The sequence below is a fragment of the Wyeomyia smithii genome, chromosome 1 (assembly GCF_029784165.1).
Source record: "Wyeomyia smithii strain HCP4-BCI-WySm-NY-G18 chromosome 1, ASM2978416v1, whole genome shotgun sequence".
Taxonomy (NCBI): Eukaryota; Metazoa; Arthropoda; class Insecta; order Diptera; family Culicidae; genus Wyeomyia; species Wyeomyia smithii.
The window spans coordinates 96,037,338-96,065,319 of record NC_073694.1 but is presented as its reverse complement, the minus strand read 5'-3'; the positions used below and the strand labels follow the sequence as shown (position 1 = coordinate 96,065,319).

The 27,982-nt window shown below is 42.7% G+C and overlaps 1 protein-coding gene and 1 long non-coding RNA gene across 2 annotated transcripts in view; both read right to left on the bottom strand.

Moving 5' to 3' along the window:
- The window catches only part of LOC129731446 (inactive dipeptidyl peptidase 10), a 728,939-nt gene that overhangs the window by 118,703 nt on the left and 582,254 nt on the right, over positions 1-27,982 (bottom strand). The gene's annotated exons all lie outside the window — the stretch shown is intronic.
- Positions 11,521-12,046, bottom strand: LOC129731477 (uncharacterized). Its single transcript, XR_008729026.1, has 3 exons — positions 11,958-12,046; positions 11,821-11,861; positions 11,521-11,759 (listed from the first exon to the last, which is right to left on the bottom strand). It is a non-coding gene; the product is annotated as an uncharacterized LOC129731477 (long non-coding RNA).

Here is a 27,982-nt window from a genome sequence, read left to right as displayed (position 1 = left end):
CCAAGAGGTGAAGCCTTTGTGTAACTAACAGTGCTATGTGAAATCATGATTAGCACTGAAACAATAATAAGCAAAATTTGATTTTGCCTACCTTTAATCTCATTACTCGTTGGTGATTGTGTCGCGAGATTTCATATCCCTTTCCAACCGAGCCCACACAATTGTGTAGGTTGACAGATAACAAAACCTAAATCGAGGCAATTCCTATATAAAAGCACTTGCTTGCTTCGGTTTTTTATTTTTCGAAGCAGCTAGGACGTTCAAAAAGCGATAGAGAAAGTTTTGTTTGAGTCACCTTCTATCTACGCAATAATATGGGCCCGGTCGGAAAGGGATATAAATAGAGATATTATAAAATAACAGGAGGGTTGTGTGCGAAGCCACGACCGCAAGGTTGAAGTAGAGTACTTTTACAAGAAAGATATCCCGGCTGCTTGCGTGTCAGGCATTTTTTCTAGTAAATAAACGTTGACTAATCAGATCAATCGAATTTGGCGCTTCAACAAGAAATGACCATTTTCAATAATATATTAAGTTGCTTGTCATGGTTGGGGCTTGACAATTTTGAAATTTTGAGATGGAATTTTTTCGGATGTCGTGCTCATGACTGAAGGAAAAGATAATTCAGTACGTTTTGAAACACGGAGATGAAGTAAGATTTATAACTTTTACATATTTGAAAATGTGAATTAACTCATTAGAAAATTTTAACTCTTCAATCAAGTTTTTATTTCATCCTGAAAAGGACAATTTGTTGTTCATTTTAGTATCGGATAAGATGCCGATCACATCTTTGCGTTATCACTGACAGGGCGAATAAAGTATTCCTTGCGATGAAGTAAACAATGAAATGTTGATATAACACTCAAAACTAGACGGCTCACGTGTTGTCAAAATGAGTCAACTTTTCATTGAATGCATTTACTAGTGCCCACTATCGCACAGAGACTGCATTTCACTAAAGTGCCTCACTACATCAGCCGCTATCGATGCTGAGATTCGCTGCAACTAGTTCGCTATTCAAAGCCATGCCACAGTTGTGGCCGCTATACGCTGCCATTGGTATCCACTGTCCCTGCATCAGCTGGCCCAGCTGCTATCGTTGCTGGAATCCGCTGCAACTAGTGCGCTATCCATTACTACGCCACAGCTGTGGCCGCTTTCCGCCATCACTGGTATCCACTGCACTGCTAGTGCTGCTGCTTAGGGAGAACGACTGCTGTTGTCGCTGTCTAGAACTATTATGAGCGGCTTCGACTGAAACAGGCTTTTATATGGGCCAAATAGCATGTTTTAAATTGCAAGGTATATGATTCTGTCGACCGTGCTTGGGAATCGATCATATAACAACCAATCAGAGGTCGAATTTCTCGTTTTGACAAGGCTTGACTATTTTCAATATTACAATAGTTTGAATAATAAAATCACAATTATCTTCATTTCGGAAGAATCTTAGAAGATTATCCAATCTATTGCTGCAAGAACGAAGGAAATCCATCGAATACTAACCGATTTATTAGCATTTGAAATTGGATATATTTTTCACTTTTTTCGGTTTTAAATTTTCATTTCACATCCCTATGTAGCCGAACTTCCTGAGAGAAGTATTCTACTTCAAAACTGCCAGTGAGCCCACACGATTTGTATCGATGCATAAAATAACGATTAGCATACTTTCCGGATGTCCGCTCCGGTGTCTGGGAGTGGAAAATGCCAGTTTTTTTTGAAAAACTGTCATTTTATTAAAAGAATGAATGACAGTTTTATATGCATGTTAGAATAAAACATTTCTAACATGCATATATAAACTTGATGTTTCCCGAAAAAAAAACTTTTTGGGACTAAGAAATTTTTGAGCTGGGAATCTTCGTTATCTCGAGATCTTGTGAAAAAAAAAAATACCGAGCAAACATCAGATCTCGACGTTTCATGTATTTCAGAAATGTTCTATTCTTTATTCGAAAAAGTGAAACTATGACTGCTCTGAGGTGCGTTTTCTGGACTTCGATTGAGCTAGAATTTTAAATGAGTACTCTTTTCGAGAATACGAAACTTTTGAGCCCTACTTCTGAGCGAAATTCGAAGGTCAAATTTTTCTCTTATATTCAATTGGCGCCGAGCTCGCGTATATGCAAAGTACCAGAAAGTCGATTTCTTTTTAAAATTTTTTTCGAGGTAACACCATGTTTCATGCATTTTTAAGATATTTGACATCCTAGAAAAATTTTCGATATCGATGACTTCATGAATTATTGTGCAATGTTTTTAACGATCAAAAAAATGAAACTTTTACCACGTGTTCGGTGGCTTTATTTCACCTTTTTCAAGGAGTCTAAAAATATACAATACGTGTAGTTTTCCTTTTTTTGTTACTGTTTTGTGTTTTTTTTTTGTATGTGTTTGTACTTACAGAAAAGATTATCGTTTTATTGTTAAGTGTGCTGGACACCACCAGCATGGGTTGTCTGGTGTGTATTGCAAATGTCGTCCTAATTTGGCTATGTATAAACAAAATTTTTGCATATGCGTCTACTTTTGTACACTATACTGTTTAACACTTAACACTTTTTTTGAGCACTTTAAAAATTTTGAGCGGAAATTAATTGTTCAGAGCTATTAGTTGTGCGTCTTCCTTTGTAGTCTACTATTTCTTGACAGTTTGTTGTGAGTGTATCGGAGAGCTACGCTAAAGTTTTGGGTTGTGGCTGCATATTGGTTGTCGTGTTTATTGGTTTTGTTTTGATTGATATTTCTTATTGTGTGTATAATACCAGCGTATACAGTGTTGAGTCCCTCAGTGTCTGTGCGTTTGTTGATACTATTTTCTGTGTTAGCAATAGAACGGTAGAGCGGATGGTACGATGGTCTGTCTATAATTTTAGTTTGGTGAACATCGGATCTGTGATTTTGTGTGATGCTGTGTTAGATTAGTGCTGTTTTTTTCTCAAGTGAACTAATTTGTGGATCTGTTGCGTTGTAACCTTGTTGTACTAGTTTGTCTCAAGTGTTGTAGTACGTTGGGTGTTCGCTGATTCTTGTTTTAAGCATGTTTGTTGCCATTCCGACGTAGCAGGCGTCTCAGTTTTTGCATGGTATCTTGTATATGACGTTGTTTTGATGTTCCTGGGGGACGGGGATATGTTTATTTGTTTATTTGTTTATTTGGGTATAATTTTCATCTGACTCGAAGTCTTAATGAACTAAGGTATATATGTATATAATATTAAAAACTTATCCTTTCTAGCTTTTTCTTCAATTTTTGCGAAAGCTCACCAAATTCAAAATGTTCTTCTTTACGACGAAACATATTAATACACGAGGCAACGGGTTCATTGTGACCAAAGTTCGTACGATGAGAGTGATTTATTAATAGTGAGGATGATCGAAGGGCTCTTCGCGGCGCACAAAAATTTATCAACGACAAGAGTTTTGGAGAGTCTACCTCATTATTCAACAACTTTGCCACAAATAATACCTGTTGTATCTTGCGGCGGCGTTCCAAGGTATCCAGATTGAGTAAACGACAACGGTCTGAATACGCTGGAAGATTGTCAGGTTGTCGCCAAGGTAAGTCTCGAAGAGCTATACGTATGAACCTACGCTGCACACGTTCTAATCGTATACTCCAATAAAGCTGGTGTGGCATCCAAACAAGGTTGGCGGATTCGAGGATAGGACGGACAAGTGCACAATAGAGTGATTTGAAGCAGTATGGGTCTTTGAAATCACGTCCAATTTTCGATATGAAGCCTAACTGGCGATTGGCTTTTGAAATAATCATAGTACGATGACGATCAAATAACAGTTTTAAATCGAGGGTCACGCCAAGATCATTCACGTACTCAACTCTATTCAAAGCTTGGCCATATATTTGGTAGTTAAATTTAATGGGCGATTTTATACGATGATAGGTTGTTACGTTGTATTTAGCAATGCTGATTGTCAGACAATTCAATTTACACCAATACACAAACGAATTTATCATTTCCTGAAGACCTCGATGCAACGAATCGTCAAAAATATTTTAAGATCGTCAGCATAAAAAAGCCTACATCCAATCCCTAACACAGCAGCAGCGTCGTTGAAATATAGTATAAACAGTAGTGGTCCCAAATTACTGTCTTGTGGCACCCCCGATTTATTGGTGAATGGAGGCGATAGTTGTGGTCCTAGTTTCACTCGCACTAGTCTACCACACAAATATGAGCATAGCCATTTTACGAATTGTTGCGAAGCACCCATTCGTAAAATCTTGATTAGAAGTATCCGGTGATTTATGCGATCGAAAGCAGCCTTCAGATCAGTGTATATCACGTTCCATTTCGTGAATACAACTAGAGGTGAAGAGAGAGGTGAGATTCGTAGTGACGGAGCGGCCAGTCATAAAACCATGTTGGTCAGACGAAATATAGTGTCTTGTGCTACGTTGTATAGCTGCACTTACGATAATTTCAAAAAGTTTCGAGCCTGCGTATAAGTTGGTGATGCCGCTGTAATTTTTTACGTTGTTACGATCACCATTTTTGAAAACAGGAAACATTATGAAATTTTTCCAGACATCCGGGAATTTTCCTGATTCGAAGGATTTATTAAAGATGCGGCATAGTTGGACAGCAAGCAACTCGGCACATCGGCGAAATATTACAGCTGGAATCCCATCCGGCCCAGCGGAATATGACGTTTTTAACTTCTTAGCAGCCGTGATGACCATTTCGGGAGTGATTTCAAAGACATCTAAGTCAACACAATTATTCGGAACATTCTGTGTAGCACTTTCGACGGATCGTGTAGGAACAGGATCGGAAGTAAAAACCGACGAGAAGAACGTGGCGAACATCTCACATGCATCAGCTTCGGTAGACGATTTAGATTCATCAAGAAACACTTCCGACGGTATTGCAGAGCTTTTCCTCTTCGAGTTTACGAAGCTCCAGAACTTTTTCGGGTTTCTTCGCAAATTAGCCTGGGTGCGCAGAACATATAATTTATAAAGACTAGCGTTTAGTCGCCGGTAATTTTCACTGGCACGCTTAAAATCGTATTTACTCTGAACGGTGCGCCATCTGCGATGTTAACGATGATATGCATTGCGAATTCGTTTCAAGCGCCGCAGCAAGCTGTTGCCCCATTCTGGTGCCGGGGGGGGGGGGGGGGGTCGGCTTTACGTAAGGCAAATTTTCACTAACCATTGGCGGATAACATCGCAAAAATGCACAGCCATATTATCAACCGACTCTGTCTCGAACATCCTAGCCCAATCAATGCTCGAGAGATACGCAGAAAGGGCAACGAAGTCGATTGTACGGTAGTTCAAATCACGCCTAATAGGCGGGACAAACATTTGTGAAGCAGCTGAACAGTTAGTAATGGGAAGCGAAATTAACCCGTAAAGACCCGGGACGAAACTTGTTTTTTGAAAATGCTCGTTCTCAGCACTGGAACGGGCGATTTGGGAAAAGTTGGAATTTTATTCAAGGGGAATAGTTGCTCTAAGTTTTGGTTGAGGTGCCACCCCTCTGGACCCCTCCCCGTTTCTGTGAGACGCGAATATGTCTGTGTTTTTTCTAATTTTTCAAACAGATTGAGCAAACACTGGGAATTTTCATACGTATCAATTGCTCCATGTATCAAATCATGTCAGGTAGATGAAATATGGTATGTAAAAGTGAATTTTGGAGTTTCTAAATTATTTCAGTACAAAATCACAAAACTACGTAATTTTATAAAAATTCAAATAACAAAACCGTTCTTCAAATTTTAAGCTCAACATTTTTGAGGTAAGGTCTCCTGAATCCATTCGCGATGAAATATTTATTTTAGCATGCAAACTTCTTCCCACGGTAGTTTTCAACTTAGCTCTCCAATTTTCAAGCTCTATATTGCTAGAGTAACGTCTTGTGAATCCAAAGATGCTGAAAGATTTATTCTAGCACGCACAGACTTAGAGAAAAACGAGTTTGAATTCACTTAAGTACGGGTTTTTATGAAAACTTGATTTTCTCCAAATCTGAGCATGCATGAATTTCGCATTTGTCTACTAACACGTTACTGTCACTAGCACAGAAAACCAGATCCAACAATCTGCTAAGATGATTACGTTGTAAATTTACCTGACATAAATTAAGGAAATCCATGCCGTCAATAAAGGTTGCATTTGTTGCAGAAAGCTGTGCCGAACTAGTATGTTGTATCACACCGTTGCATAAGTTCCAGGCAAATCGAGGCTGATTGTAGTCGCCGCAAACAATTATTATGCTATCGGGAGGACTATTGTCACAAAATTCACGAACAGAAGCAATGTGTGCATCTACGACTGACGCATCGCTACTTTTGTCCGGTGGAATATACACAGTGCAAAGAAAAATTTTCTGGTTTGTTCTGCGGAGACACTCGATTAATCCAACTATCAGCCGTGAGGTCGTGACTTAGACGTTCGGTGAAGTATTACATTTAGAATTTTTACTATAATTATCAATATTATTACTATGTTATAATATTATTATTTATATTATTATTGATATTATTATTATTGTTATTATTATTATTATTACTACAATTATTATTATTATTATTATTATTACTATTGTTATTAGTATTTGTATTACTGTCTTTTTTTTTATTTGATCCATTGTAGATTGAAAATTTGTTTTTAAAATTTAATATCAACTACTTGAACCCCCCCCCCCCCATATTCCAATATTTATCGTTTGTGTGCGGTAGAGCGTAACGCTCCCGCAAAATGGACGACATGCAGGTGCAACTTTTCCTGGAGGTGGAAACAAACGGGGAAGAAATTGAAATTTCTCCCGTCAGCTCACCCCTACCTTCCCCTGTGCCCTCCCCTTTGCCAAGTCCTGTACCAAGTGTACCGGAAGTACGGGTAAAAGCTTACCCAGATGCCGCTAGCGGTCCCTACGTTGTTTTTTTCCGGCCCATAAAGAAGCCATTGAATATTATTCAAATTGGCAAAACATTTTTCGGCCGTAACCGAGATTACGAAGGTGAGGCCGAACAAACTGCGAGTTGTCGTGAGTAGCTTGAAGCAAGCAAACGAAATTGCTGGCTACGAGCTCTTCACGAGAGAGTATCGCGTGTACATCCCTGCCAAGGATGTAGAAATCGACGGTGTGGTTACCGAGGGGAATCTCACTGTCGATGAAATTTTGCGTCATGGAGTTGGCTGTTTTAAAAACCCCTTGATGCAAAGTGTAAAGATACTGGATTGCAAGCAATTGCATTGCATCCATCGAAGAAGGGAAGAAGAAATTCCTCCCTTCGGATTCCTTCCGAGTAACATTCGCCGGATCCGCGCTGCCGAACTACGTCCGCTTGGACAGGGTTCGTCTACCTGTACGCCTGTTCGTACCGCGGGTCATGCATTGCCAAAACTGTAAGCAGTTAGGTCACACAGCCACCTACTGCTGCAACAAGGCACGCTGTAGCAAGTGTGGAGGCAATCATGCTGAGAACGCTTGCAGTGGGGATACTGAAAAGTGTCTCTATTGCGAGGGAACTCGGCATGACCTTCCGGCATGTCCCGCGTACAAACAGCGCGAGGAAAAAATTAAACGTTCCCTTAAGGAACGATCAAAGCGCTCTTTTGCAGAAATGCTTAAGAGGGCTGAGCCACCCTTGACAGGAAACATCTTTTCCTTCTTGCCAACTGATGAGGGTACATCTGACGATCCCGTCGAAGGGTGTTCCTATGCCTTGCCAGAGGGATCTAGGAAGAGGAGAATGCTCAACTCTCCTAATTTTTCTCGCAAAGGTCGTAAGATAACCCCTAGCGGAATGACCAATAAGACAACACAAAAAGGAAGCGGTGAAGAAAAACCGAAGCAAGTACCCCCCGGTTTTAATTTCAAATCAAACCAGGAGTACCCACCGCTTCCTGGGGCACCAAAAACCCCTCGTGCACCCATTTCTCGATCAGAAGATAAAAAAGAAACAGGGTTCATAAAATTTTCTGATATTGTGGACTGGATATTTAAAACATTCAACATACCAGATCCCCTACAAAATATTCTTCTTGCCCTTCTTCCTACAGTGAAAACCTTTTTGAAGCAACTAGCAGCAACTTGGCCCCTCATTTCAGCTATCGTATCTTTCGATGACTAATACGGCGAAAGATGTTAGGAATTTTTTCACTGTATTACAGTGGAATTGCAGAAGTATCATCCCCAAATTCGATTTATTTTCTCATTTGATGAATACATACAATTGTGACGCATTCGCGCTCTGTGAAACCTTTCTCATTTCGAACGATCAACTCAATTTCCACGATTTTAACATTATTCGTCGAGATCGAGACTCACACGGTGGAGGGGTACTTTTAGGGATCAAAAAGTGCTATTCTTTTTTCAGAATCGACCTCCCCTCGATCTCGAATATTGAAGTTGTTGCCATTCAAACGAATTTGAATGGAAAAGACCTATGCCTTGTTTCGTTATATATTCCCCCATCCGCGCGGATTGAACAGAAGCAACTCCTTGATATAGCAGAATTGCTTCCCGCACCTTTTATGATTTTGGGAGATTTTAACTCTCACTGTTCGCGACCCCCGCTGTACGACGACAACCGATCTTCTTTAATTTGTAACTTGATCGACGACTTCAATATGACACTTTTGAATACTGGGGAAGCGACACGTGTACCTAATCCTCCAGCACGTGAAAGCGTGCTTGACCTATCCCTCTGCTCGACATCACTAGCGTTAGATTGCCAGTGGAAAGTAATCAACGATCCCCACGGTAGTGATCATCTTCCAATCGTTATATCAATTGCTAATGGTTCAACTCCCCCGAACCCAATCAATATTTCCTACGACCTTACACGTAATATTGATTGGAAGCGTTATGAGTCTATTATAGCGGAATCTATCGAGACTCACGAGGAACTTCCTCCGGAGGAAGAATACGCGTTCTTAGCTGGCTTGATAATCGACGCCGCGACTCAAGCTCAGACGAAACCGATACCCGGGGTAACGATTAGACAGCGCCCTCCCAACAAATGGTGGGACAAAGAGTGCTCTGAGCTGTACGCGCGAAGGTCCGCGGCGTATAAGGACTACCGGGAGTACGGCACTGTCAACCTGCTTCGAAAGTACGAGGCACTGGGCAGGCAGATGAAGAGTTTAGTAAAGGCGAAAAAACGCGGGTACTGGCGGCGGTTCGTAAATGCGTTGTCGAGGGAAACAGCGATGAGCACTCTTTGGGATACCGCCAGGCGCATGCGGAACCGTGACGTTTCGAATGAGAGTGAGGAGTATTCAGATCGCTGGATACTCGGTTTTGCCAAAAAGGTCTGTCCGGACTCTGTACCGGAACAGAAAACCTTTCGCGACGCGTTTATAGTAACTACGGAAGAGCCTCCATTTTCGATGTTGGAATTTTCAATGGCTCTCCTGTCGTGCAACAATAAGGCTCCAGGGTTAGATAGAATAAAATTCAACCTGTTGAAGAATCTACCCGACTCTGCAAAAAGACGCTTGTTGAATTTGTTCAACAAGTTTCTTGAGCTAAATATTGTTCCGCATGACTGGAGGGAGGTAAAAGGCATTGCTATTGCGAAACCCGGGAAACCTGCCTCTGATCACAATTCATATAGGCCGATTGCGATGCTCTCTTGCCTCCGGAAATTAATGGAGAAAATGATCCTCTTACGGTTAGACAAATGGGTCGAAACAAACGGTTTACTTTCAGATACTCAATTTGGCTTTCGCCGGGGCAAAGGGACGAACGATTGCCTAGCGTTGCTTTCTACTGAAATTCAAGTCGCATTTGCTCTGAAAGAGCAAATGGCTTCTGCGTTCATGGATATTAAGGGGGCTTTTGACTCTGTCTCTGTGGAAGTTTTAAGCGCGAAACCTTTCATTCGCAGGGACTTTCACCAAATTTGAATAACTTTTTGGTCAACTTGTTGTCAGAAAAGCATATGTATTTCTCACATGGCGATTCGACAACTTCCCGAATTAGTTACATGGGCCTTCCCCAGGGCTCATGTTTAAGTCCTCTCTTATATAATTTTTACGTCAATGACATCGATGAATGTCTTGCAAATTCATGCACGCTAAGGCAACTTGCAGACGATAGCGTTGTATCCATTACTGGTAGCGAGGCTAGCGATCTGCAAGGACCATTGCAAGATACCTTAGACAATTTGTCTGAATGGGCTCTTAAGCTGGGTATCGAATTCTCTCCGGAGAAAACTGAGTTGGTCGTTTTTTCTAGGGAGCATAACCCAGCTCAGCTGCAGCTCGTACTAACGGGTAAAACGATCTCTCAGGTTTTAGTCGCTAAATATCTCGGGGTCTGGTTCGACTTTAAATGCACCTGGGCTTGTCAAATTAGGTATCTGACACGAAAATGCCAACAGAGGATTAATTTTCTTCGTACGATTACCGGAACCTGGTGGGGAGCCCACCCAGGAGACCTTCTGAGGTTATACCAAACAACAATACTGTCAGTTCTTGAGTACGGTTGTTTCTGCTTTCGCTCCGCTGCGAACACGCATATTTTGAAACTAGAAAGAATACAATATCGTTGTTTGCGTATTGCCTTGGGTTGCATGCAGTCGACCCATACGATGAGTCTTGAAGTGTTAGCGGGTATTCTTCCGTTGAAACATCGTTTTTGGAATCTCTCTTACCGGTTGCTAATTCGATGCACAGTTATGAACCCATTAGTAATTGAAAATTTCGAGAGGTTGGTCGACCTTCAATCTCAATCCAGATTTATGACTTTATATTTTGACTATATGGCTCAAGATATTAATCCTTCTTCATACGATTTCTCCAATGTCGCACTTTAAGATACTTCTAATAATGCTATATTCTTCGACACCACCATGAAACAAGACATTTCTGGTATCCCGGATCAATTGCGACCCCAAGAGATCCCTAAGATTTTTTCCAATAAGTTTAAACATGTTAGTTATGATAAAAGGTTTTACACTGACGGATCTAATCAAGATGAGTCCACTGGCTTCGGTGTTTTCCACGAAAATTTTACCGCCTCCTACAAACTCGATGCTCCTGCTTCCGTGTACGTCGCAGAACTTGCTGCTATTCAGTACTCTCTTGGAATCATCGAAACCCTACCCATAGACAACTACTTCATCTTCACAGATAGTCTCAGTGCCATTGAGGCTCTGCGATCGATGAAGCCTGTGAAGCACACCCCGTATTTCCTGGGGAAAATACGGCGGTTTTTAAGTGCTTTAACAGATAAAAATTACCGGGTTACCTTAGCGTGGGTCCCTTCTCATTGCTCGATTCCGGGTAATGAAAAGGCTGACTCTTTAGCTAAGGTGGGTGCTATTGATGGCGATATTTATGAAAGACCAATTGCTTATGATGAATTTCATAGCATTTTGCGTCAGAGAACACTCAACAGTTGGCAATCATCATGGAACTCAGATGAACTGGGACGGTGGCTACATTCCATTTTTCCTAAGGTATCGACGAAAGCATGGTTCAAGGGGTTGGATGTAGGTCGGGACTTCATTCGCGTGATGTCCAGACTTATGTCCAATCACTACACGTTAAACACGCATCTCTTTCGTATAGGGCTTGTAGACAGTAATCACTGCGTTTGTGGCGATGGCTACCATGACATCGAGCATGTTGTTTGGTCGTGTGCCGAATTCTGTGATGTTAGGTCCGAGTTTATAGATTCCCTCCGGGCCCGAGGAAAACAACCGAACGTACCCGTTAGAGACATTCTGGGAAGCGGTGATCTCCAGTACATGACACAACTGTACTGTTATTTGAAAAAGACTGACATTAAAATTTAATATTCTTTTGTCTATTTGTCAGAATACCCGTATACGACGCTGGAGACACGAACACGAAGAGCCTAAATCTATGTTTAAAAAACAAAAAAGAACACCAGTCGAAACACAAATAGATCGTATATCTTAATTAGTTTTAAGCAAGAATTGTATTTCCCTCCTCTCACCTTAAATCCCCACTAGCTCGTAGTCGGCCGCGAGAATAAAGAAAAGGCCTCCCTCTTTTCCCTGCTAACGTAGAATTAATACGAATTGTACTTGGCTCAGTAAAACTGAAAATGTATCGTGCCGTGTCAAATAAACTAATTTTAAACCTAAAAAAAAATTTTCTTATTGTGAATAGTCGCTCGAACGCATACCTGTTCTAAATGCCGTCCGTGTGCGGGCTCAAAGAGAGTACACGGGTGTTGTTTCTTCACAGCAATCAAAACACCTCCAAAGGAACGTTTCGTGCTATTTATCGCGTTCCTGTCGCACCGAAAAACACTATACGAGTTTCCGAAAAGCTGGAGTGAATGGATGCGGTCGTCTAGGCCAGTTTCAGTGAGCTAATGATGTCGTACATGCTGTATTCAGTGTGCAGAAAAAAATCGTCGATTTTTGTTCGCAGTCCCCGCACATTCTGATAGTTTAACCAGATGTTTCGCTATTCGGCCGATGTTGTCCGGAATGCTGAAACTTGAACGATGGTCAGGTACCGATTGTTCAGAATTTAAACTATACATGCCTGAAGCAGCAGGCTGGAGACCCCCTTCCCGCACTCCGACCGCAGGGCCGGGACGATGACGATGGCGAATCTAAGCAGAGTGCGCGACTGTGGTGGAGGGGTCAGAGACTTCCATAGTGCCTGTTAAAGGGTGTCTCGGGTCCAAAACACCATCGGCAGGAACATTAGTTGGCAGCAAGTGGTCTCCGTCGAAAGTCTCATGGATATAAAATTGCAGTTTTATTACGTTGTCGGTCAAATCATGTGCATTAGTTGCACAGCAGGCGAAATCACAATCTAATTTTTTGGCAAGTCAACAAATTCCCTAAACAGCATGCCAGTAGGCCATGAAGCCGGATCTAATGCAACATTTTTCAAATCTGGATTCAGGCCGATTTTGTAAGACACATAAGAGAGGTTCGATGTATCAATACCTTTCCGCACGAGCTGTACGGCAACAACAGGCTCAGTGGTGTGCAAACAGCGCGAAATGATTTTTTGTATGTCACCGTCGGTGATTCAAACCAGAAAAATATAGCCAAAAACAGTTCTTTGCAACGACAGGAACAATTGAAGGTACTGATAAATCACTCAGGTCAATGTTATTCTCTCCACGATCGGCTTCGATATGAATAGGTTCAGTACGACGACGTTTTGCGTTTTTTATTGGTCAAACAGGCGTAGTAGACAAAGCAGATGATATACCAAGCATTGGATCCTCAATCATCGGTGTGCGGGGCATATTATCAATTTTCCTGCTCAATTTATCGACGACATCAAAGAGCTTCTGAACCTGCGCTGGTAAATCGGCAATAGGCTGTGGTTGTGAGGATTGGTTTGTTTGCAAATCTGTCACATAAGCACGAACAGATCGACCGTTCAGTACCTCACGACAGGACGGACAAATGAATATTATTTTGCCTTGCGCTAGAAATTCTTTACAGAGACGACTATTGATACCACAGCATTGCTGGTTGATATGAAAACAAGTTTCACAGAAGCTGCAACGGATGGGTTCCAGATCATTTACAGCCAGTTTGCACTCACCGCACAGTGTTTTCTTCATTCTGTTTTGGTTCAGCAAGCGGTAGCAGTATTTAACGAATGTTGTTGTTGCTAGAAGCAACATTAGCGGCCGAATTAAAAATATGATTTATCAGTTAGCGGGATCAAACCAATGATATTATAAAACTTCACGATATTTGAACCAGGAAACAGTTGCAATTCAGTATGTGCGAATATAAAATACGATATTAGCGGTTAAACTGACAAAAAATCACGGCCGGCCGAATATTCGGTGCATCTCTAATAGTGATATGCCCTCAAAATGGTCCTTCCGAAACAGATTCCACCGGGGCTCCTAGTGGCCATAGAAACACTTAATGAATACAAGGTCGCATACCATCCAATATGAGTATTTTCAGAAATGTGATGCTGTCAAGAGATCGGAAACCGACTACTGACGCCATTTTGGGTTCCGAAATGGCGACTTCCGGTATCTGGAAAAGAAATAAAATTGGCCGAATACTATCGTATATGGGTGTTTTCGGAATCGAGATGATACCCAGAGACCGGAAATCAACTCCAGACGCCATTTTGAAATTTAAGACGGTGACTTACGGATTCCAGAAAACAGCTGAAATTGACCAAAACCCATCTCATAGATGGGTGTCCCCGGAAAACCGGATCTCCGGGAATGAGTAAATTCTTTCGGGGTACCGCTAACACAAATTTCAAACAAGATAAGATACTGAATCTTTTAGTACTTACTTACTTTACTTTGTTGGCTATCGGACCGTTCACCGGTCTAGGGCCGAACGATTTAGAGATGTCCAGCTTCTTCTATCTTGGGCAGCCGTTCTCCAGTCTCCCCGTACACCAGCAGATCGTGCATCTTCTTCCACCGCGCACATCCACCGCGCACATCCACCGCGTGCGAGGCCTACCACGGTGTCGACGGTCTCTTCCTGGTTCTCTACTGATGATAGTTTTGGCGGCTCTCTTGTCAGGCATCCTGGCAACATGTCCAGCCACCTGAAGCCTGCCTCGCTGTATTACCTTAACTATATCAGCATGTTTGTATACCTGGTACAACTCGTGATTCATGCGTCTGCGCCACACTCCATCTTCCAGTTTACCGCCAAGTATCGATCGCAGAACTTTACGCTCAAAAACTCCGAGCACTCGTCGATCAGCTTCCTTCAGCGTCCATGCTTCAAGTCCGTAAAGGGCCACCGGGAGTATCAGCGTCCTATAAAGCGCTAGTTTTGTGCGAGTTTGCAAACTACGGTACCTTAGCTTGTTACGTAGTTCGTAGAAAGCCCTGTTCGCAGCTGCAACTCGTCGTCCGCAAAGCAAAGAAGCATGTAAGATTTCGTGATGATCGTACCGTTTCTTTCCACGTTTGCTCTTCGTACTGCACCCTCAAGAGCGATGTTAAGCAGTAGGTTGGAGAGCGCATCCCCAGGTTCAGTCCATCCAACGTTACGAACGCGGCGGATGTCTCGCCAGCTATCCGCACGCAGGATTTTGATCCCTCCAGTGTCATACGACTCAGCTTTATTAGTTTCGTAGGGAAACCGTGTTCCAGCATGATCTGCCACAGCTCGTTTCTTTTCACTGAATCGTATGCCCTCCCGGAACTTATCGAGGATCTGTCGCAGGGTGAAAATTTGATCCGACGTGGAACGCCCTTGTCGAAAACCAGCCTGGTATTCGCCAACAAAGGATTCTGTTAGTGGTCTCAAACTGAAGAACAGGATACGGGAGAGCACTTTATATGCGGAGTTGAGCAACGTTATCCCTCGATAGTTGCCACAATCCAATCAATGGCCCTTCTTATAGATAGGGCATATGAGGCCTTCCAACCAGTCGTTCGGCATTTGTTCGTCCGCCCAGATCCTTAGTATTATCTGGTGGATCGCATAGTACAGCCGCTCGCTTCCCGCTTTTAAAAGTTCGGCCGGGATACCGTCCTTCCCAGCGGCCTTGCCGTTTTTCAGCTCACTAATCGCCTTTTTCACCCAGGAGGAGGTTGGTGGCTCCACAGCTTGTTCATCACTCATAATCGTCATCCTGTTCCTGCTCTGCTCATCTGGCTCCTCACAGTTCAATAGCGCCTGAAAATGCTCCTTCCACCTGCCTGCAACCGTCGGTTTATCAGTAAGCAGGTTGCCGTCCTTGTCATTACACATGACCGGCACCGGGAAATTCCTGCTTCTGACTCTGTTGACAGTTCTATAGAATCTCCGCACGTCGTTTTGAGCATAGCTGTCCTCTGCGCTGGCGAGCACCTGCTCTTCGTACTCGTGCTTATTCCGACGGTGGGTTCTTCGGCAGCTCTTGCCACCCTGTATCTCTCTCTGTTCTGACGCGTAGCCGCAGTGAGCATGCGGCTCCTGGCACGGTTCTTCTCATCTGTCGCTCTCTGGCACTCGGCATCGAACCAGCCATAAGGCTGTCTTCCAAGAATCGTACCTACCACCTCTCACGCAGTCGTTTCGATGGCGCCGTGGAAACTGCTCCACAGCCCATTTATGTCTTCCACTCCTTCCTCTTGCTGTTCTGCGATCCGTTGATCCAGCTCTCTGGCGCATTCTGCTGCCACGCCATCAGCTTTCAACCGCTGAATGTTGAAACGCGTCATCCTCTTTGTGCGTGATTTCAGCACGTTCGACAACCGTGCGCGGATCTTACAAACGACGAGATAATGGTCAGAGTCGATGTTTGGTACCCGAAAAGACCTAACATCAGTAACATCCGAGAACCGACCGTCAATCAGTACGTGATCGATCTGGGAGCAGGCTTCTCCATTTGGATGCCTCCAGGTGTGTTTCCGAATATTCAAACGTGGAAAAAAGGAGCTACAAATGGCCATTCCTCTGGCCGCGGCAAAGTTTATCAGCCTCAGGCCGTTTTCATTGGTTGACGAGTGGAGGCTATGCCTTCCAATGACCGGACGGAAGAATTCTTCCCTCTCAAACTGTGCGTTTGCGTCTCCGATGACGACTTTTACGTCGTGTTTTGGGCACACGTCATAGATTCGCTCAAGCTTGTCATAGAACTCATTCATCGGATTTGTCGTTTGTCGGTGCGTAGGTGTTGATTATACTGTAGTTGAAGAATTTGCCCTTAACCCTCAACACGCATATACGGTCATCTACGGGCCTCCATCGGATGACTCTTGTTTTCTGATTTCCCAGCACTACGAAACCGACGCCCCGTTCCGCTGCTTTGCCGCCACTGTAGTAGATGTGGTACTTGAAAGAAGTGCGTGCAATAGGGCCTACTGCACGGAATTCCCTTTCTCCGGAATTTGGCCACCGAACCTCCTGAATCGCTACGATTTCGACTCCCTGCCGCTGTAGTTCTCGAGCAAGCAAGTCAGCCCGTGCCGCTTCATTGAGAGATCGGACGTTCCAAGTACCCAATTTCCAATCGTTTACCTTAATCTTTTTCCGTGTTCGTAGCCTAGGTCTTTGCCGATTGATCCGTTCCGTATTTCTAAATTCGTTGTTCGTGGTTGATGAATGGTTTTGGTATGCTACCTTACCAGGGTCGCGATACCTACATCTTGCTGATGAGGCTGCCATCTTAGGTGTAGCTGGTGGGATACAGCATTCCATAATTCAGCCGCCCGCTCCGGGTCAGACGCTGTTGTACGCCGCCTCTATGGGGATACAGCCTCGTACGACCCCCTTCTCATTCAGCATACGACCATAGTTTCCACCGGGGTTGGTTACCCGATCTCCGCTAAGGTAACTCGTATTTCGGTCGGCACCACGTGGAGGTTGGGATAGGAGTTGCTGGACAGAGGTGAATGGCCATATTAGGGTCTCAAGTCACACATGTCCAGCCATTTGCCAACCATCCTTTAGTACCATAACTATTGTAATCAGATGGAAGCTGTCAAAATTACAAGAATTTAAATTTGTGGGTACTCGAGTACCTCGTCGGGCATGTTAGGATGCTTTTTTGTTGAGCACATAACGGTTAATATAGCAGCTAGCGGTGATTTTAAACTTCCAGCACATTTTTCCAGGAGTACAGTAGAATGCCAACTGGTCCAGAGGAGTAGGACTGTTTTAAATCGCAAATGGCTTGGGAACCTCTTCGATTGTGATCGTGAAGAATTGGACATTGAATACGTCGCTCGGAACAAAAGCCATTGCCGCGGCAATGTCGTTAGGTGAAGCGCGCTTATTGTTAAAAACGCTAGTGAAGTGCTCGGCAAACAAATCACAATTGCTGTTATTCGTAGATGCTTCACTGTTCAGCAAGAACACTCTGGGTGTTAATTTTCTTCCTTACGCTTCGTATTGACAAACCTCCAGGAGCTCTACAAATTTCAAAATCTCTACTCCGGTTGATAAAAGTCTAGTCGATACCTCTCTGAATTGACTCGATAGCATCATAGTTTCCTCGCCGTAAACCGAAAGTGGACAGATCAAAGTCGTCTATAAATAAAGCCACAACAGGTGATCAATGGTGGACGATGTACGTCAATGTTACAGAGAGGGTCGGATGCAGTAGTGACTGGACATGCTGGCAAACCATGCGAGTTACCATAGCATAGCATAAACAGCTGCACAACTTCGTAGATGGTGTCAGCAACAATACTCTGTTTACGAGAACAAATTACCCTCGTTTGTAAGCAGCAATATAAAATTTGGGATCTAATCAAATGTTGCTAAACAAAGGTCAGATGTCTCAAGATAATTGTTACCGCCCTGGCCACGTCCTTACAACTGTTGGGGAACGGAAAAAGAATGTTAGTCCAACATTTACTTAAGAGAACCGCAGAGAACTCTACGTGCCCTCATAAATGTTACGTGAGATGGGAAATTTTAGTAGGAAAGGGAGACCCTGGGATACATCTGTTAGATGTTGGGGGTCGATAATTGATTATATTATAGGTATGAATTTTGAGAGCTTTTTTTTATTGTATGCCTGAAGGGCATTGGGTAGAAAGCGCCACTGCGACAGGAATGTTTGTCTTTTGTGGCTGGTCCCGATTGCTCGAACTCATTGATGGAGTTGAGCTAGTTGGTTGTAAGCCTGTGCCCCAATCCGGAACTACATGGTTGATGAAACCTGTGACCGTTTTGGGATTGGTGCTCCATACCTGGTATGGAGTTGAGAGGTAACTTCCAAAGAAGTTAAACCTCGATGAAGCAAGAGCCCCGCAAAAGCAAAGCAAATGCGCTGAGCTCTCAGGTTCAGCGTTGCAAAAGCGACAATAGTCGGTTAGGACTTTGCCGATTTTCTTTAAATGATAAAGAGCAGGACAGTGTCCAGTGAGAAATCCCGTGATGATGCGTAGTTCACTACGAGTTAAACTAAGTAGCCGTTTGGTAACCGTAGGGTTAGGGTAGATAAACTGTTTAGCTTGCCTGCAACCCTGCGCATGTTGCCATTGAGATGCTATCTTTAGCTTTTCCCATGTACTTAGTTCGCCTTTAACGGCGGATGTGGAAGTACCCAAAAACGGTTCCGGTCCAATGAATTGCTGAGCAGATCCTTGTCTTGCGAGGCTGTCGGCATGTTCATTTCCCTCGATTCCGCAGTGACCGGGTACCCAAAGTAGCATAACTTTGTTGAGGCGGGAGAGTTCCCTGAGTGTTGCGATGCACTCCCAGACTAGTCTGGAGACACATGTAGCAGACTTTAATGCCTTTAGTGCCGCCTGACTGTCCGAAAAGATTCCGATTTTCACATGTCTATATTTGCGATGTAGACATGTTATAGCACAGATATATATTGCGTATACCTTCGCCTGAAAGACGGTTGGCCACTTACCCATTGAGATAGTGGCCTTTATACCTGGTCCGTAGATCCCTGAACCAGTCTGGGGTCCGATTTTTGAGCCATCCGTGTAGAAGCGGATTGTGCCCGATGGAAGACTCGGCCCTCCATTGTTCCACATGGAGCGATCTGTGTCGATCACTATATATGGAACGTCCATGTTTGGCTTCGCTTCCATCCAGTCCGAGACTGTTGTTACTAAAGGTGTCAGCTTAAACTCCTTTAGGATGCTTAGGTGACCCGTTAGGTCACCTTCGAGCATCGTTGTATTTCTTTGCAGCCTTAGTGCGCCAAGCTCTGCTTCCTTTCTCACATGGAGATGTAGAGGAAGTAAGCAAAGCAAGGCCTCCAAGGCTGCTGTCGGTGTTGTGCGCAGGGCACTGGTAACTGAGAGACAGGCCAATCGTTGGACTTTGGTAAGTTTCGCCTGAGCTGTCTTTTCATTTACTTTAGGCCACCATGCGAGGGCTGCGTAGGTTATACGTGGCCGAGCAATGGTGATGTAAGACCAGAGCGCTAATTGTGGTTTTAGCCCCCAGGTCTTGCCAAACAGTGTACTGCAAGCCCAGATAGCTGAAGTTGCCTTCTTGATAGCGTCGTCTAGGTGAGCAGTCCAGTTCAGCTTCTTATCCAGAATGATTCCAAGATATTTGGTCTCATTGCTGAAACATAGTCTTACCCCATTCAGTAGCGGAGGAATGATTGTGTGCATTCTTCGTTTGGTAAATGGTATAATGACCGTTTTAGCGGGGTTAATGTTCAGCCCTTCTTCTGAGCACCACTGAGAGGTGGTGTTAAGTGCCGTTTGCATACGACTAGATAGAGTTGCATCACATTTTTCCCGAACAATAAGGACTATATCATCAGCATATCCAATGACTTCGAAGCCCAGCTGTGATAGCTTGGTTAGGAGAACGTCTACCACCAGTGACCATAGCAGTGGAGAGAGAACTCCTCCTTGAGGACACCCTTTCACTGCCCCTACTGTGACAGACGTATCCCCCAATGCAGCTGTGATCTTCCTGCTCGAAAGCATTGCTTGGATCCAGCTCATTGTAGTATCGTCGACTCTTTTATTTTGTAGAGCCGTGTAAATTGATGCAAAGGACGTGTTATCGAAAGCTCCCTCAATATCAAGAAAAGCGCAGACCGCTGTCTCTTTATATTTCAAGGACTTCTCGATCTTCGTCACTAGGCAATGCAAAGCGGTTTCAGTAGATTTACCCTGTTGATAAGCATATTGATGCTTGTGTAAGGGTAACTCCTTCAGAAACTCACTGCGGATGTAGTTGTCCGTAATTTTCTCCATCAACTTGAGAAGAGTTGACGTCAGACTTATAGGTCTGAAAGCTTTGGGCAATGTTTTGTCTTTTCTGCCCGGCTATGGGGCATATCCCGGTCAACTGGCGGAACGTTAAGGTAGTGTTTATACACACTACCTTAACGTTCCGCCAGTTGACCGGGATATGTCCCATAGTAAAGCTGGCTCGAAAGAGGCTGATGAGTTCGGACATAACGACTCCGTCCGATTTTTGTAGAAAGATTGGTAGAATGCCATCCGGTCCTGGTGACTTCATAGGCTCAAAAGAGCTTAGTGCCCAGTTGATAGAAGTCTCCGTGAAAATTCTACGAGCGAGCGCTGCGGAGTCACGTGACGTTATGCGTCTGGATTCGAGGCTCTGTAACTCTTCGACGTTCGAACCGGAGATTGCTGTCGATCCAGGAAAGTGAATGTTCATAAGAACATCCAGCGTTTCCTTGGTGGTGACAGTCAGACTACCATCTTCCTTTTTCAACTGCCCAAGACCATTCGTGTGATCTTTGGACATCGCTTTTTGCAGTCGCGTTGCCTCAGGTAGAGTCTGAATGTCTTCACAAAATCGAATTCTAGACCTCCTTTTGGCTTTGCGTAGCTCAGCGTTGTATTTTGTAAGGGATGCTCTATAGGCTTCCCAGTTGGACGTGATTTTAGCCCTGTTGAACAAGCGTCTAGCTTCCCGACGAAGGTTGCTGAGAGTTTCATTCCACCAGGGCACATCACGGCAGACTGTTCGATTTGTTAACGGACAGTTTGACATAAAAGCTTCCGTGATCCTGTGCTGTAGGTCACTTGCTGCGATGTCCAGTTCACCTGGAGCTCGAATATTTTGGTGGCAGGGTGTTCTCGAATTGACCAAATGTTCCTTAAAAGAGTTCCAGTTGGTTTTCTTAGGATTCCTGAAATGTTCTCTTCTCAGAGGAGTAGCCTCGACGTCAAATCTGATGTGTCTATGGTCTGATAAACTGGGTTCATCAGAGACATGCCAGTTCTTGACCTTCTCCGTTATCGAGGCGCTACATAGAGTGAGATCTAGGACCTCTTGTCTAATAGCATTACTGAAAGTTGGCTCGTTTCCCACATTGCATACATTAACGTTGTTAGAAGTAAGGTATTCAAGTAGGTACTCACCTCGAGTGTTGACATCCGAGCTGCCCCAGACTGTGTGATGCGCGTTTGCATCGCAGCCGACGATGAGTGGCTTGTTGATGCTTCGGCAGTATCGCACAAGTGCTGCGACTTCGGATGGCGGTATATCGTCCTCGTCCCCCGGGAAGTAAGCGGAGGCAACAACCACTTCTTGAGTGCCGTTGGTTGTCGGGACTTCCACCGCAATGGCAACCAAATCCCGTTGGATGAACTCTGTAATGGGAACAAATTTAATGTTTCTGTTCAGCAGAATTGCAGTCCTGGGATTTGACTGTTGATTACAATAGACCAACTTACTGCCAACTTGTGTTGGCTAAGCCAAGGATCCTGGTGTCGTGGACCCATGGTTACTGGATCAGCGCCACGGATAGCTGATCCTTGGTGAACCTCCGGCAAAGAACACCAGAGGCGCCCTTTGCGTGATGGAGGTTCACCTGAACGCAGCGTATGCTGCTCATTTTGTTGGCAGCGCGTCCTTCGTCGGATCTGGTTGAGATCCGATTGGCGGACGGTTGCCATCAGCGGTGACGCTGGGATGGGTAGTCTGCATACCCTCAGCAACAGGCTCCCGTTGCAGCAGACAGTAGGCGACAGAAGTGTTACTCTCACGTTTAGGCGGCGGAATTTGGCTCTGAGGGTCGCGACTGTTCCGATGCTCACGCTTACTCCTCTTTCGATTTTTCGGCGGAACCTTCTTCGCTATCGCGGGAGTGCGTCGAGCAGGTGGTAGCGGTACACTCCCTGAGGGAGTCTCCGAACGTACCGTTCCTGCCTTCGCACCAGAACCTTTCGCGCCTGTGTTTGAGGACTTTCTGCCAACCTGCCGCATGCGTGCTTTGCCGTACTTGTAGTTCAGCAGGAGAGCTACGAAGAGCTGAAGCTTTTGTGATTGACTGGATTTTTAGTTTAATTTGTATTTTATCAGTTGAATTTTTAGAATTTATATAGAAATTTTACTGTTTTATGTTTTGTGGTTGTTGACTCCTAATAATTTAGTTTTTTTCCTGTATGGACTTTCTCACTGCGACCAGAATCGTAGATCTATTGTGTGATATACCCGGGTGTCTGCTGTATCCCGCACTTCTGTTAATAGCAATACCGCTATTGAGAAGTGGCATCCTTATTATTAATGTTTATCAGTGCTTGTGTGTAATGTGATACTCTTCCTTACACCCTTACTGTTCTACTATACCGACACTCGTTCCTCTTGGCAAATATCACCAATTATAATTCCCTGGAGAAGTTTCGTCGTGCGTCCTTCTGGCCAGTTTTATTGATAAGAGGGACCTATTTTTTGTTAAGAGGAAGTCACGCAAAGGTATTGTAGATTTCAGCGTAAAGGAAGGGTAACTGGTGGGGAGCCTGAGAATAAACCCATGCTTAAAGTCCTTTTTGACATCGGATGGCTTGGTTCTACTAAGATTCGAACCCTCGACCATCCGCATGACAAAGCGGACTCTGTAATCTTGCGGCTACGCAGCTCCCATAATAATTTATATAATAATTTAGTTATACGCTTATTTTTATTCACCGGTTTTACGTAACTTTCATTAGTAGCAAATGAATCTTTAGTTCTCCGAAACATAAAACCGAAACTCTAAAAATGATAAGGGACGCATTCGTCTGAACAAGACATCCTCTGTTTTTTTACCGACATTCTAGTAAATAATTAGTTTATTTTTCCTCTACCCTCAACCAAAAATACATACGAAACAGATCTGTATGAATCTACCTCTACACGTCGATGATCAAAGCAAAAAAATACGAAATCCTCCTAAGACTGCATGTTTCGATAGTTCTGTTATTTGAAACACCAACACTAGTAATTTTAGTTGATTTCACCAATTATTTTCGAGCAAAACTCACAAGTAATGAAGAAATTACGTGGAGATAAAAACGTGCACGAACAATCGGCCTTGTTCCAGCGTGTCGCGAAATCGCGGTTTTTACTTTTTTCTAGTCATGATTAAGCTAAGAGAGCTACCTATTACAAAAACTGGCAAAGTTCCATGCATTCAAAGTGTTGGGTATAGCGAGAAACGAATCAATTCCATAAACTTCATTCAAACTAATGTAAGTTATAAAATTCCTGAGGAATATTAAGCTAAGTTAGACTAAGTCATTATATATATATTTTTAATACCTTCTTTAGTGATTCTCGCTAGCGTTAACAAATTTCGAGGGAGATCTGCTCCACTTCTAGGTTTAGGCTTAGAAATTTTTATTCGACAGATAAAACCGAAATTCCCATTCGCGGGTTTCGCTGTCGAGCCGTGTAATCTGTTTCGAATCGCAGTGCGATTTAAATATATTAATTAAGTGAATCTCCGGGAAAATTTGATTATAAACATGTGCACTAGTAATTAAGGCAAATAGGTTAGGAATTATATAAGTATCATTTGATTTCTCACCGTTCTGTACTTTTAGCATTAAGTTCAGCAAGTAATTTTAGAAACTAGATAGTGTGTAAGTTCACTAGGTTTGAGCCGATAAATTTAAGGTAGATTTAATCAGATTTAAGAATAATAAGAACTAATTTTAAGATTCTTCGCACTATCAGCACAACCAATAATGATCGAATTCCTCGCTCCTATCTGATGATGACACATGACATTCGCTTCGTCCGCTTTGATCGCGGTTCGATCGTGACGATCCCTCGGATGGTAACGGGTGCGGTTTATCAGTCGTGTGGATGGCGCGAGTGGTTAAGCATGTAGCGAGTACCCTCCACCGTTTTTCATTTCTTCGTCCCATTGTCACCATGATCGGACCGAAGTAATCGATTCCCATGTGACGGAATGGATGAGTGTACGCAGCAAGTCGACCAGCTGGGAGGCTACCCATTGATGGAGGCTGAGGTTTAGCGAGGAGCTATTTACACTGCTGACAATCTTTCCGGATTTTTGAATATGCCGCTTTCAATCTACTTCTGTATCAACCCTCAACCATTTCGATAGAACCATTATTGCCCCAGAAATTGCGTCATCGACCTCCGCTGCAAAAGTAAACAACACACCAAGTTCCCCGGTAAATACGTGTCATGTTTCATCACACCGAACAGCTGTAGGCGAATGTTGCTCATGCCGTCAGCTACAAGGGCCTAATTTTCTTATGTATTGACGCGCACCGACGGTGTGAGCGAAGAGTCAGCTGATAATGCACCGAGGTGCGACTCTGAAGAATTTGTAATTAACTGTCAGAACTTCAACAGAATACGTAATTCCAGCAAAATTGATAAAAAAAACTGTGACAGTGAAGAAATCACTGTTTACTGCCAAAACTTCAATAGAATGAAAAGCGCACTATAAATAAACGAAATACATAAACAGGTAGTCGCTTGTAATTTTTCCATTATATTAGGAACTGAAACTGTTGGGATGCTAGTGTTAAAAATAAAGAACTGTTTGGAGACCGGTTCAACGTATTTAGAGATGATCGTGACAAGTCGTTGTCTAACAAGAAGTCTGGTGGTGGAGTGTTATTTGCCGTTTGTAATAAATACAACTCAGAAGCAATCAAATCAAGTAAATGTAAGGAGTTTGATCACGTTTGGGTTAAATGCACGGTTGGAAAGCAAGTTCACATTTTCGCTTCTGTGTATTTTCCTCCTGAAGAGGCAACAAAAGATTCGTATGAAAAAATTTTTAATATTGCAGAAGATATTACTTCAAAATTTGAGCCTGAAACAAATATTCACATTTACGGTGACTTTAATCAACGGGCAACTAGTTTTATTATCGATGACGAAAACGAATCTCTTTTGATACTAATCATAGGTGACAATGAAACGCTTCATTCCCTGTTTGACAAAAGTGCGGCGATAGGACTTAATCAAGTAAATCCTGTAAGAAATCATAACAATTGTTATCTAGATTTACTATTTACAAACATGATTGATGATTTCTGTGTTACTGAGGCACCAGCTCCCCTATGGAAAAACGAAGCGTTTCACACTGCCATTGAATATTCCTTATTTATACATAATAGCACCACACTGCTAGACAGCGAAATGTCCGAATCATACTTTGACTTCAAACAAGCCAACTATGAGCTTATCAAAAGCAAACTGAACTGTATCGATTGGCAAACCAAGATTTATAAATTGAATATAGAACAAGCAGTGGATAAGTTTTACGAAATCATATACGACACATTAGAAAAGACAGTCCCAAAGCGAAAACGAAAACATACAAGCACATCAAAAAACCCAGTGTGGTTCAACAGAAAAATAATCAATCTCAAAAACAGAAAACAAAAAGCCCATAAAGTTTACAAAAGAGACAAAAGTGATATAAACCTTTCATTCTACCTCTCAGTATGTGACGAATTGAACATGGAAATCAAAAGTGCCTATGATGGTTACAACGCTAAGCTAGAAAATAATATAAAGTCAGATCCTAGGTCATTTTTTAATTTTGTCAGAGATAAACAAAAGTCGAGCAACTTTCGATCCAAAATGCATCTAGATAATAAGAATGGTCAAACTAATAGTGAAATCAGTAATTTACTTGCTGAGTTTTTCCAGGATGTCTACACCACTCATGACGACAAGGATCGTGATTATCAGTTTTTCTCATACCTACCAGAGCCACTGAGATTTGTCACAGTTGATTATATAGCTCTTGACGAAGTTTTGGCTTCCTTAAATACGCTGGATGTATCAAAAGGTGCGGGACCAGATGGGCTACCGCCAGTATTTTTTAAAATCAGTGTCGAAGGAACTTGCCCAACCTCTATTGTGGTTGTTTAATTCTTCCCTAGAAGGCAGCACAATACCACCAATTTGGAAAGAGTCATTTTTAATCCCAATTTTCAAAAGCGGCAAGAAATCAGACGTTAAAAACTATCGTGGAGTTGCTCTAATATCGTGCATTCCTAAACTATTTGAATCTATCATCAATCAACGTATAGTTGCACAAGTTAAAAAATTTGATTTTAGCAAACAACACGGTTTCATCAAAGGCCGTTCAACGGCCACAAACTTGTTGTATTTCGTAACTTTCACTATAAACGCAATGGATAAAGGAAATCAAGTTGAAACATTATATACTGACTTCAGTAAGGCGTTCGATAGAGTTGACATCCCTCTACTGCTTTTCAAATTATCTAAAATAGGGTTTAATCCGAGACTTTTGAAATGGATTCAGTCATACTTGACTGACAGAACACAAAAAGTAAGGTTCAAAAGTAGCTTATCATCAGTGGTGAATGTGACATCCGGTGTGCCACAAGGTTCTCATCTAGGTCCGCTACTATTTATCTTATTTGTAAACGATGTAGAACATGTCTTAAAGGTACTAAACGTTTTGATATACGTAGACGACATGAAACGTTACCTTGAAATACGTAAAGATTCTGATCTCGAACTATTTCAACGTGAAGTTGATAGTTTTCACACGTGGTGCATGAAAAGCCTGTTGAAACTTAACGTGAAAAAATGTAATTCCATTTCGTTTACCAGGAAACATGCATAAGACAAAAAACATTCACTATAGACATGAAAACAGTTGAAAGGAGCAGACTTGTAAGAGATCTAGGTATCACGCTCGACTCCAAATTAACCAAATTAACATTATATATAAGGTAAGTAATATGCTCGGATTTATTAAAAGATTCAGTTTGCACTTCAAAGATCCATACACCATCAAAACAATGTATGTTGCACACGTCAGACCCCTGCTGGAATATTTTGTAGCATAGTCTGGTCGCCATATCATGATACACATATTAACCGTATAGAATCAGTACAAAAGCAATTTTTGTTGTATGCTCTACGAAAGCTAGGTTGGACCACTTTACCTTTACCTTCCTATGAGTCGCGTTGTATGTTAATAAATCTGGATGGACTTAGAAAGCGACGAGAGTTCGCAATGGTAGCTTTTGTTAACGATGTAATTACACAAAGAATAAACAGTCCAGAAACCTTGGCGAATTTGAAGTTTTATGCTCCTACTCGTTCTTTAAGAAACAGAAACTTGTTTTATATCAGTAATCAACGAACAAATTATGGAAAAAACGAACCTCTGAATAGAATGATGTCATGTTATAACCAATATTGTGAATCAATAGATGTAACAATGAACAAAACCACACTTAGGAAAATATTTTTTTTTGAGGTTAGTAAGTTAAGAATGAAATGTAATTAATATGGTCTACTTTTGATTGACGACAAATAAATAAATAAATAAATAAATCGAGGAGTATGGTAGCGTTGG